The sequence below is a fragment of the Octopus bimaculoides genome, chromosome 26 (assembly GCF_046866305.1).
Source record: "Octopus bimaculoides isolate indiv1 chromosome 26, ASM4686630v1, whole genome shotgun sequence".
Classification (NCBI taxonomy): domain Eukaryota; kingdom Metazoa; phylum Mollusca; class Cephalopoda; order Octopoda; family Octopodidae; genus Octopus; species Octopus bimaculoides.
Genome location: NC_142953.1, coordinates 12,120,374 through 12,133,172, shown reverse-complemented (window position 1 = coordinate 12,133,172; position 12,799 = coordinate 12,120,374). Strand labels below are relative to the sequence as shown.

General features: G+C 32.8%; 1 long non-coding RNA gene across 1 annotated transcript in view; it reads left to right on the top strand.

Annotated features, from left to right (window-relative positions):
- LOC128250916 (uncharacterized) overlaps positions 1 to 12,799 on the top strand; it is a 37,955-nt gene that overhangs the window by 16,547 nt on the left and 8,609 nt on the right. Inside the window, exon 2 of the long non-coding RNA XR_016238512.1 lies at positions 6,389 to 6,545. This is a non-coding gene — a long non-coding RNA (uncharacterized LOC128250916). The remainder of the gene's footprint in view (positions 1 to 6,388; positions 6,546 to 12,799) is intronic.

Sequence of the window (12,799 nt, the reverse complement as noted above, 5' to 3'; positions counted from 1 at the left end):
TTCCTGTGATCGTGAGACTGCGTGATTTTCAGTGTGAAGAGAGCAGGAAAATTTAACTCTTCGTTTCAAGTGGGTTCTTCATCATTATAACAATTTTCTCTTCTTCTTTTACAATTACTATTTTTGCCTGATATTTAATGGCGTTTTTCGTTTGTTTTTTACGTTCAGTTATATTTCTTTATTTCTTCGTATTTCGTTCGATGAGTAACTTTAACATTACTTACCTTCCCATACCTGGTGTGTGAGTGCGTGCATGAGTGTGTGAGTGCGTGCATGAGTGTGTGTGTGATCGTGTGCCTGTGTTCGTGAGTTTATTCGTGTGTGTGTGTGTGTGTGTGTGTGTGTATGCGTGCGCAAACTACAATCTAGAACAATTTTCACCTCATTGAGCCCGAACTAAAATGTCAAGTACCCCCTCGGATCATTTCGCTGGAGTAACCCTTGCTCATTTTATAACCTCTATAAATTAAGTTAACTATATATATATATATATATATATATATATATATATATATATATATATGTAGACCACTGTACATACGTAAGTACTACAATGAAATTTTAATTGTTTGCTAATGCTAAAGCCAGGCGTCTATCTATAGGCACATTCTATTTCTCTCTCATCTACACGCGCATATATATACATATATACATACACGTAAGTGTATATATACATTGCATATCAGCATAAAATATCAAATATGAGAGGAACACCAAACAATAAACCTGTCATAGTAAGGTAGTACTTCTGGAGTGAAGTGACTGATTGAACATTACTTTGTTGTTGTTGTTGTTGTTGTTGAAGAACCAACTAGAAGTTAGAAGCTTTAGGTACATATACCTTTGTATGCTAGTGCGCATGCATGCATGTATGCATGTCTGTCTGTCTGTATGTATGTATGTATGTATTTATGTATGCATGCATGTATATACATACAATGACACGTATATATATATATATATATATATATATATATGTATGTATGTATGTATGTATGTATGTATATGTATATACAATATACTTATACCAACAATTTACTTTCGGGATCAGATATATCTTCAGATCCAGATCCTTCCGAAACCAGACAACAATTCCACAGTCGAACCCCAGTCCACCTGGATATTTGTACGCTTCGTAGCGACCGAAAGAGGACTTGACGGCTCATAGTTGGCAAATATAGCTCTCACTGGCTACCACATCTATATCTAGTGACTTGAGGTCATTGAAAAAAAATGACCCGTTTTCCAAGGCGGCCCCCAGGGCACGTAAATTTTTACTACCTATTCTAATTAAGGCTATACTAGACAGAAGGAGGAAAATGAGAAATGCCCAATCACCCTATTTCTCTGAAGAGACAGGTGCTCCATTCTACTTGTGGGCGTTTCAACAAGCAATTTTATATACAGTCTATCATTTATTATCCCACGGAAATCTCCAGTTCCTTCGGAGTATTTTGCGTCAAGGAAGTGTATGTTCCGTGAGTCGTTTATATAATTTGTACAAACATCATTCAAATTTCATGACTAGCTATCCAAATTATGTGACATTTCACATCAATTCTACGCCCTTCGGGGTCGAACTATTTATTTTGGCTGTAAATTTTAGGCTTAAGACTTCGACTTGTATGCCATGAACATACAATAATGTGCGTAAGACAGTTAGCTTCTAATCTGTATGTCGGGTTAGGAAGGAGCAAGCTGTGTCAAAAGAGAAACTAGGTCGGAACCGTACTAAGTCTTGTTCCCTACAATAAGACCACCCAAGTCCTTTAGTAAGTCAATACCTTTATCTATATCTATACTGCATATAAACTCTTAGCCCTTTTTCTCACGTTTAAGTTCTCGATATTCCTCTGTTTTATTATATAAGCTACGCCCCCACATATTTCGCACGCCATGTGTATGACGTGGTTTGTATTAGAGGATAGGCCCTTGAGGCTAATAAAGAAAACAACCATTAATAATATAAGTATTATATACACCCGTTTTGTTATGACAATCATATATGATATCAATTTTCATTGTTTGACTCACAGCTTAGATTACATTGTGTATATGTGTGGTGTGTGTGCCTGTATATATATATATGTATATATATGCATATATGTATATGTATATATGCATGTATGTGTGTATGTATGTTTGTTTGCAGCATGTATGTATATTAATACATATATTAATATATATATGTGTGTGTTTGTCTATTTCGATTTTCTCTAAAAACAGAACACATATTTATATTTAATTTTTATTTTTGTTGTTGATTTCTTTGCGATTTTCTTTGTGTTGTTTGCACAATATTACCATTTAACATTGAAATAAACCATTATCTTTCATAGCACATTATATACGCTGAATCTATCATTACGTATTGATCTGTATTTGTCACTTTCAATATTTTTCATATCAGCGAGGTAAGGTTATTTGATAATCTTGCATTTTTAGTTGCTTTCTAAGATTTTTTTTTGTCCTGTTTAATGTACTGTCTATTCTTCCGATGTTCATGAAAATATCGTTGTGTTTATCTGATTTTCGGGAAGAAATAAATGAATAAATAAAATATTCTTTTGTTTTGGAGTTTTGTTGTTATTGTTGTGTTAAAATATTTGTTTTGTTTCTAGCATTTTTTGACATTTATTTATTTATGATTTGCATTTCACAATACACGGGAATATATTATTAGGTATATGTGAAGAATATATACACGTGCATATATACACATACATACGCATGCACACCTATCTCTCCCTTTATCTATCTCTTATCCTCTCTGTCTATATATACACACATATATGTATATACATGTATATATGCATAATCTTTCACATATACATATATATATATATATTTATATATATATATATTTATAATGCATATAACTATATTATCTATCTATCTATCTATCTGTCTATCTATCTCTCATATATCTGTGTGTGTGTGTATCTATATATGTGTATTTATATATATGTATTAGTGTGTGTGGATGAATGGATATATATCTATATATGTATGACTGTTGGCATGTATGAATGCATACATATGTGTAAAATTGTGTAAACACATAAATATATGCAGAGGGAGCTATGATCTAAGTTTTAAATTATCAAACTATGTACATTTATAAGCATTTCTGTGAATGGCATCAAGCTATATATATATGTGTGTGTGTGCGTGTGTATGTGAGTGTCTGTGTGTGCTTATATGTATAAGACTCATATGTATATGTGTGCCTTAATACACAGAGAATACACATACATACATGTGTATAATATCCAAATATAGATTGATAGATAGACGTGTGCGTATTGAATATATGTTATTTGTGTGCATAAAATATGAAAGTAGGCGTGCCTATACTACATCAAACCCCTCTTATTATACACTCAACAATTTAATATAACAGCAAGTGGAGAATGATATTCAAGTCCGCGAAAGCCATTGTCTCGAAGAATTCTCTTTTGGTTACTTATATACACTTAATGCAAGTATATATATATATATATATATATATATATATATATATAATATTTCTGTATACATATAGAGACAAATATATTTATGCATAGAACATACATGATTAGATACGCACACATTCATACATTCGAATATACATTTATATATGTGTGTGTGTGTGTGTGTGTGTGTGTGTGTGTGTGTGCCTGTGTGTATTCGTATATTTTTCTTTATATGTATGTATATATATATATATATATGAAGAACAGAGAATTCTGCTAGACAATGGTGTTTTTGAGTTGGATATCATTCACTCCAGTTGCTCACGTATTAAATTGCAGTGTGTATAATGAAATGGGTTTGATGTAGAATAAACACGCCTACTTTCATATTTTACATGCACCCATCAATGTGTCAATCTGTATGATATATGGATATACATACATAAACACATAGATAGATATATACATTCCTACGTTCATACATAGACATACATATATGCATGCATATATATATATATATGTATATGCGAGTACTTGTGTGTGTGTGTGTTTATATATATATATATATATATATATATATATATATATTAGCATCCATTATTGCCTCTTTAAATAGGAATAAAATAAATAAGTTAAAGATATGCGAATGTACGCCACAGGGAAACCCTGTTTCAAATAAAACCAACTGTAAACCACACGACGGTGGTGGAACGGGCTCTTCATTCCCTCGGATTATGCCTAAATCCGGGAATGAAATAAGTGGAATGCTGGATAAGAATAAATTTCTGAGGGTGGTTAATAATGTTGGAAATGACTTTAAGGGTGGCCGTAAAAAATTATGTAATTGTAGGGACCTTTCTTTATGTCCTCTCGGCGGACTTTGTTTATCCACAAACGTAGTGTATAAATGTGTAGTTAGAGACGAGGACAAACAAAATAAGTTTTATATTGGAAGTTCAGTGAATTTTAAAGCCAGGTATAGGGTGCACATGAGTTCCTTTTCTAATGAGAAATATTATAATTCCACAACACTCGCCTCTTACCTACATGACCTCAAGAGGAGGAATAAGAAGTACTATCTTGAATGGTCAATCTTATCTAGAACCCCCCCCCCCCCCCCAATTTAGGGCTAATATTAGCAAGTGCTTATTATGCATTAGGGAATCCCTTTCCATTCTTAGGTCTTTTGGGCCGAAAACCTTGAATAAGTTTATCGAGGTAATCCCTTTTTGCAATCATAAATTTTCCTCCACCTTCCTAAAACTATATAAAAATAGGAATAAGAACAAAAATAATAGTATTAGTAGTGGTAATAATGGTAGTAATGGTGATAGTAATGGTAATGATAGAAGTAAATAAATAATTGATATTAAAATGATAATAAAAATATGGATACAATGGTAGTATTTATTTTTTTATCATGGTTTACGTTGGATTTGAAACCTAATAGGTTTGGTTACCAAACCTGCCTGACTATTCTAAAGGGTATACTAATAATTAGATTTTTTTCTTGTTTCTTTTTTTTTTTTTTTGGTCTAATCCATATTATTTATTTAAGCTTGCTCTCATAATTATATTCTTTTTGACTGGTGACTTCGTTGATGTCTGTGTGTCTTTTCTCACAATTTGTGCTCTATTGTGCCCTAAATACGGTGATATACCCCCGAAATAGCCATAGGTGTTCTGTGTTTGTGTTCCACCTATACTCGTAATCCACTGTAAATGATGTTTATGGTTTGACTTTACTGATGTTACCTGCGGAATGGTGAAACTTGGATTTTACTTCGCCACACTTTGGATGGTCTGTTGTCCTGTTGTTGTTTTGTCCCGTGCGCTTCGGTATTCTTGTTTATGAAATTGGATTTTACCTACGAAATTTGCTGTCATGAGGCAGGTAGTTGAACTTTCGTACTATTTATCTTGAACTTCTTTTATTGGCCTCAGCGAATGAACTGTTGTGCTACGTCTCCCTATGTATTATTTTTTTTCTCTATATTTTTTCTATATATATTTTTATTCTACTGTATTTGTACCAGTCTCTAATATTTTTAATCGCTGTTTATTTATTTATATTATTCTATTGCATTTTTAATCGATTTTTCTTTTTATGTATAAAATTTTGACCTCCCTTTACTAATTTGGTTTTCGTGGTCTATGTTGTACTTCTTATATGTGGTCATTGGTGGGCTACGGCTTTTCGAGTCGATGACCCAAACGGTTTTATTTTGCAATTAACTTTGTACCTATGTCTCAACTAGTTTGAGCACATCTTTTACAGCCTTGTATAAATTCCTGGTTTTCTAATACAAAACTGTTAATATTGAATAATTATATATATAGAGAGAGAGATAGATAGATAGATAGATAGATATATACATACAGGGTGCGAGGAGTATTTGAGGACAATTTTGGTATGCAATTTGTGCAATTATTCTTGATAATAATTTTTAAGCAAATTATTCTATGAAACCGCCTTCAGCTTCGGTGACTGTTTCAATGTAAGACCGAAACTTCTGGCAATATCTGACATTAACCACTTCGAGGTGATATTCACTGTTCTAATGCAGCAGCTAGTTTCAATCAAGAAAGTTGTGGGTCAAATGTGGTTTCATGTAGATCTCCAAATAGAACGAAACTGAGATTAGGCGATGAGCTGCATAATCTGTTTCAAAGAGAAATGGGTCGACCGACCGTCGTGCTTAAACCCAGTCCATATCTGAATAAACTTTAGTGCTCTTCCACTTTTTGTAGAAGCAACGTATTCCATTTGTCCGGCGCTCCATTTGCATTCAACACCCATTCCGTGGTTGATGGGCATGCCGTGACTGATGAGTATTTTCTTCTGTCAGAGACTTCATTATCCATTTTCTTGATTTTCTTGTTTTATTGCTTTCATGTATATATGTAATTTCCCACTGTCTTTTGTCTTTCAGTTGTCCTAAACGTTTTATCGTTCCTTGTGGCCATTGAAGTATCATCATTATTGTTGTCGTGCCCAGCGTGGTCGACTTTGCCTTTAATCCTTTCGGGGTCGATAAATTAACCAAAGGATTACATTTACGGGATTACTATATGAATGGACCACAACAGGTAAGATTTTTTATTACTATTGTTATTGTATTATTTCAATGTTCAAGATTACTTACTTGGGTATTTGGGCTATATTTTCTATATTTGATCATTGTTGATACATATTCCTTTTCCATCTAGTTTGTATTAACTTTAAAATATTTTAATTCCTTTAAAAAAATAATTGTTGGTAAAATACAACCAAACATTCCAATTACAATGACAACATTGTTGGAGATTTAATAGTTTTTTTAATTTTAGCTCTCAATAATTCCAGTTTCTCATGCACATTACAACAGGAGGTTTTACACCCTAAACTTCACAGAAAACATGACATTCCACACGCTGCCAGACATGCATGTGGTTTTCAATCCTAATGTGGCTACCACACAAACCCACGTCCGTATATAATTCGAACCACAAATATGACAGAAACTTCAGGATTTTCACCTTTTTTTGCAAACCGGCCATTATTAAGTAATTTACGTACACCATCACTAATTTCTTTAGGCGCATACATACAAATGGGTGCTGAAAAGTTCCTGGTATTAAGGGTATTGCGAAAGGCCTGGCTGGAGGCCCATCCTTCCGAGTTCTTTTACAGGACTTACAAAATCTGAAGGACCGTTGTAATAAGTGTGTGAATCTGAGAGGGAAATATGTTGAATAAAATCAAAATTAACTGATCCCCCTACATCTTCTTTAACGCAAACCGGGAATTTTTCAACCCCCCCCCCCTCGTATATATCAATCATTGTTTATTGTCTTTTAGTAAGGCTCTCCACGGCTGACGTCTAAAATTTGCGTTTTGTTCTATGAGTATCAAACTGTACATTTTATTCTTCCACTCGTATTTTTGGTTGAGTGTTTTCGTTTTGTGTTTCTTTAGCTCTTTTAGTGTTAAGTGCTGTAAAATAATTATGCTTGGTAGCTATTTTGTATGTGAAAATGCAGCGCGTGCAAATATATTATTTAAACCTTCAGAAACAAATCATTAGATTCCTTTTCACAAGTTCTCCAAAAAATGTATATAATTTAGCAAATAGCCCCCAAAAGGTTGTATTTCGAGGATAAAAACAAATATGAATTTTCATAGTTCGAAGAAAAAATAATAATAATAATAATGATGGTAATAATAATGATGATGATAATAATAATAATAATAATAGTAAAAATAATAATGATAATAATAATAATAATAATAATATTAGTGATGATGATAATAATAATAGTAATGGTAATGATAATACTACTAATAATAATAATATTGATAATAATAATAATAATAACAGACTATTAATCTCCCAACTTAAAATCATTGAGGATCGATAGATCAACAGGAAAGTATAGTGAGCGGCAGTATATGTGATTGGTTTTATGCGTCTGTGTAAAAGTTTCCGGTATGGATGTGTCTGCGTGTGTATGTGTGTGTGCGTGTACGTGTGTGTGTGTGTGTGTGTATCGATATGATTGCTACGTGTAAAGTTGGTGGTGGTGATGGAGGTGGTATATATCATCACATTTCTCCTTACTAACGCTTGTTCAATGTTTAATGGACAGTTTTAATATTAATTCAGGGCGAAATTTCTTCAACAATTACCTCCTCCCCTCCACACACACACACACACACATAAACACGCGCACAAACACACACACACACATATATACATATATATATATATATATATATATATATATATAGATAAGAGATGCGCTTACGTACATACATTCATATCAGTACACATAAGCAAATATATTTTTAAATATATACATATGTGTGTCTTTGTGTTCGTGTGTGTGTGTGTGTGTGTGTGTGTAATTTCTAAACGTACATAAAACACAGAATGATGTATTAATCGACTGAGCTACCTCTGATACTCTCCACCTTACAGCATAATTTTATAAATGCTTATAACGCATACATATGTCGGTGTGTGTGTGTATGCGTGTGTGTACGTGTGCGTGTGTGTGTTTGTGTGTGTGCTTTGAAGATGTGTGGTTGAGTGTTTAAGGCGTTCGGTTCACAATCACTATGACACGAGTTCAGTTTCTGGAAGAAGCAGTGCGTTATGACCATAAGGAAGGCACTTCCTTTTACGGTGTTTAAGATATATAACAGCTGGATACACAGCTTGATCAATAATGAAAAGACCAAGAGTATAGCTATGTCTATGTCTGTGCTAATTATCGAGATGATGTTGATGACGAATGTCATTATTGTGCTGTTGGTAAGCCTGTTAGTAATAGTGGCACTGGCTGCGGTAGTTTGGTAGTAATAGTACTGGTGATTGAGATGAATTTGTTGGTTGGTTCTATGACACTAGGATTAGTTATAGATACGGTGCGTAATCTTCAAGTTTAGGGGGATAATAAAAATAAATAAAAATATTCAAGGGAAGTAACTGAACGTCTTAACAGTTTTCTCCGTACATCTCTGTTTATAAATAAATCACACACGTGATTTGATTGACGTTAGGGTTAGGATTAGGGTTAGGGTGTGATTTATTTATAAACAGCTAGAAGAAAACGGATAATACTGGTAAGTCGTTCAGTTATTTCCCTTGAATATTTTTATTTATTTTTTTATCCCCCTAAACTTGAAGATTACCGATGCGGTGTCTCTAGCTTTGGTTACGAGTTTGATCAGACTTATGCCGACCTATGCAAGGTTCGTTATATTTTTTCGAAAAGACCGGTAGTTGCCTTTTAATGCAAACCACACCTCTTAGCGTCAAGGATATCGCGCAAGAGAAAGGAAAACTGATACAGCTTGACAATCGTGTCATCGGTAGCAGTGAAACATGGGAATGATTGCGAAAATGGGGATAATAATAAAAAGTATAATGATGGCAGCGGTGGAAACTGTGGTAGCGACGACCTTGGTGGCAACGACGGCGGTGGCGACGATGACGACAATGATGATGATGATTGATGTAATATTATACAATTCTTCATAAAAATCCTTGAAACTTTTTCTAGAATGAACGAGACGATCTAAAAAGACTATATATATATATATATATATATATATACACGTATGTATGTATATGTTTGTATGTATGTGGGTATGTATATGTATATATATATATCCGTGTATAGATGTGTGTGCGTATATATATATATACATACATACATATGAATGTATGTGAATATGTATGTATGTATGCCTTGAAAATTTCACAATGAACCTTTTCCTAGCTAAAAAACAAAAAAAAGAGCAGAATGTAAAGAAATTAAATCATGCAAACAAAAAAAAAAAAATTAAATAAGTACATCAAAAATCCAATTTTCAACCCACACCAAACGGCGGCGACGACCATCAACACCAACAACACAACACCAACAACACAACACCAACGCCACCTTTACCGCCATCAACATAATACATATTACAAAAATTAAATGCCCAAAATTATATAAAATTTTCAATCCATAATTTTCGTTATTTCCCCTGAGACAGATTTCTTTTTTTTTTTATGTAAAACGATGTGTTAACTCATTTCAGCTTCGCTGTCTTATTGAAAATTGTTGCCTTATTTCCGTATATTTTCGTTGTTGTTACCATTATTGCTTATGTTGTCTTTGCCATTTGCATAGTTTTTTAGTTGTTTTTTAAAATTATTATTATGTCATATCATTTTGTATTTTCACTGTAAATTTCTTCTGAGGATGTGTGTGGGCAGATTCTGCGCGAAACGATTTAGTGAAGCGGATAATTATTTATTCTATAGGGTCTATCAATTATTATTATTATTATTATTATTATTATGATCATCATCATCATCGTTATTGCGTTATGTTAATATTATCATCATCATTATTTTTGTTATTATCGTTATCATTATTAACATTATTATTATTGTTGTTCTTCTTATTAAATTTATTATTATTAAAATTATTAACATTATTATAATTATCATCACCATCACTGTCATCATGACCATCATCATCACCACCACCACCAACATCATCATCACCACCACCAACATCATCATTATCGCCATTATTATTATTATTATAACTATCATCGTCATTAACATCTTTATTCTCTTCCTCCTACTCCCCACTAACATCATCATTATTATTATTATTATTATTATTATTATCATGAAGAAATTTGCTGCTGATCTGTTCAGACTTGCCTAAATTTGCACCGGGGATTGGCGATGAATTTCCGATGTACCTTCAGGCAGTAATTTTCCATTTCGGATTTCATTTTACATACGGATATTTATTATTAATCTATTTGGAAGGCAGTCCCGTCTCGGGATATCACATCGACAGTTATCGTTTGAAAATTAATTTAATCATTTTCTCACCTCGTTGAACTGCAAGTCAATAAAAGCGTCCCCTAACGCAGAGATTGACCCCCAAAATGATACTTTTGAACATTAGAAAAAAAGCTATCGGGCAAGAAGAAACAATACAAAAAATACTACTACTACTACTAATAATAATAATAATATTTTAAAAGGATTGACGTAACTCCTCACAAAGGTAAATTGACGATACAAATAACGCGATGCGATGGCAATAGATATTTTATTGTTTTGAACAATATTTCGATAGCGTGTCTGTCTTTTTCGATACATAGAAATTCAAAACTACAGAAATTCAAATTCAAACATTTGAACGAGGGCAAACTGCGTTCCCACGTTCACAGAATGTCATCATCAGTTGTTTTTTTTTTTGTTTCTTTTGCCAGTTGTAAACTTGAAATTTGAAGGCTGACGATGTCATTCTGTCAACATGAGAACGGAGGTTGTTCTCGTTCCAATTTTTGAATTGAAATTTCAATAATTTTGAATTTCTGTGGTATCATTTTTCATTTTGAACTCGACAAAGATAGGCAAGCTGTCGAAACCAACAAAATATATATTGCCATCTCATCGCACGCTTCGTATTGTATAATAATAATAATGATAATAATAATAATAATAATAAAATTAATAATAATAATAGTTGTCAAAGATCATGAAGGAAAAAAATGCTTTCTAATTGATATATCAATACCAGCAGATGCTTGAAATGGTCACATCTCACATCTCTGGAACTTCAGCATTCAAACTGACAGAAAGATAGATGCAAATAGGCCAGACATTATATGCGTGTGTGTGTGTGTGTGTGTGTGTGTGTGTGTGTGTGTGTGTGTGTGTGTGTGTGTGTGTTGCAGTGCCTGTGTGTATTGTTATGTATGTACGGGTGCCTGCGTGTGGCTGTTCTATATTGCATCTGTGTGTGTATATATATATATAAAAATAATTCTGTCCTCGAAAAACTATAAGTGTCTAAATAGTCAACACCTGCTTATACATATAACTTACCCCTCAGGCAGAATCAGCGCCAGCAGGCTGTTGTTCCGAGTTGCACATAAATTCAGCCCCTCTGTTTCTTATAGGTGGCCCCACAAATTGCATCTTCCCACTTTTATTTTCAAAGGAGTCATTAAGTCGAGACACTGTTTAGTTTATACCTGCCTGTTTGTCGCGAAGCAGGACCTGATTCGTAGACTTACGATTAATAAGAAATACCCTTAACAAATCAACCATGACTGATTGCAAGAAAGATTTAGGCATTTAGCCAATCTAAAACTACTCTATTTGGTCAGCAGATAAAAATAAATTACAGAATGAAATAAAATAATACTAAAATAAAACAAATATTTGATAAATCATGAAATTGTTATATAGAGATGTGAAACCACAGCAAAGCCATCCATTAAAAACAGACGTCGGTTATAAAATACATCAATTAGTCTATCTATCGATTTCTTTTTAGATTGATTTTTAGATAAAATAATATACATATATAAATACATACATACACGCACACACACACACATATATATATATATATATATATATATATATATATATATATATATATATATATATATATGAAATTATATATATATATATATATATATATGAAATTATATATATATGTATTTATTATTGCCTTCATCGTAACTCGTAATACCAGCGTCATCGTCATCATCATCATCATCAATCTATCAGTACCACTACCACCACAATCACCACTACTGCTACTACTACTACTACTACTACTGCTGTTACTACAAATACGCTGGTCATTAATATTGAAAGCAATTTCTCATCCTATTTGCATCGTTTCAACACATTTATCACTCATTTGCATAAGTGTGTGGACATGCGTGTATATATATATATATGTGTGTGTGTGTGTGTGTGTGTGTGTGTGTGTAAGTATATATATATATATGTGCATACATATGTGTGTATGTATATATATAT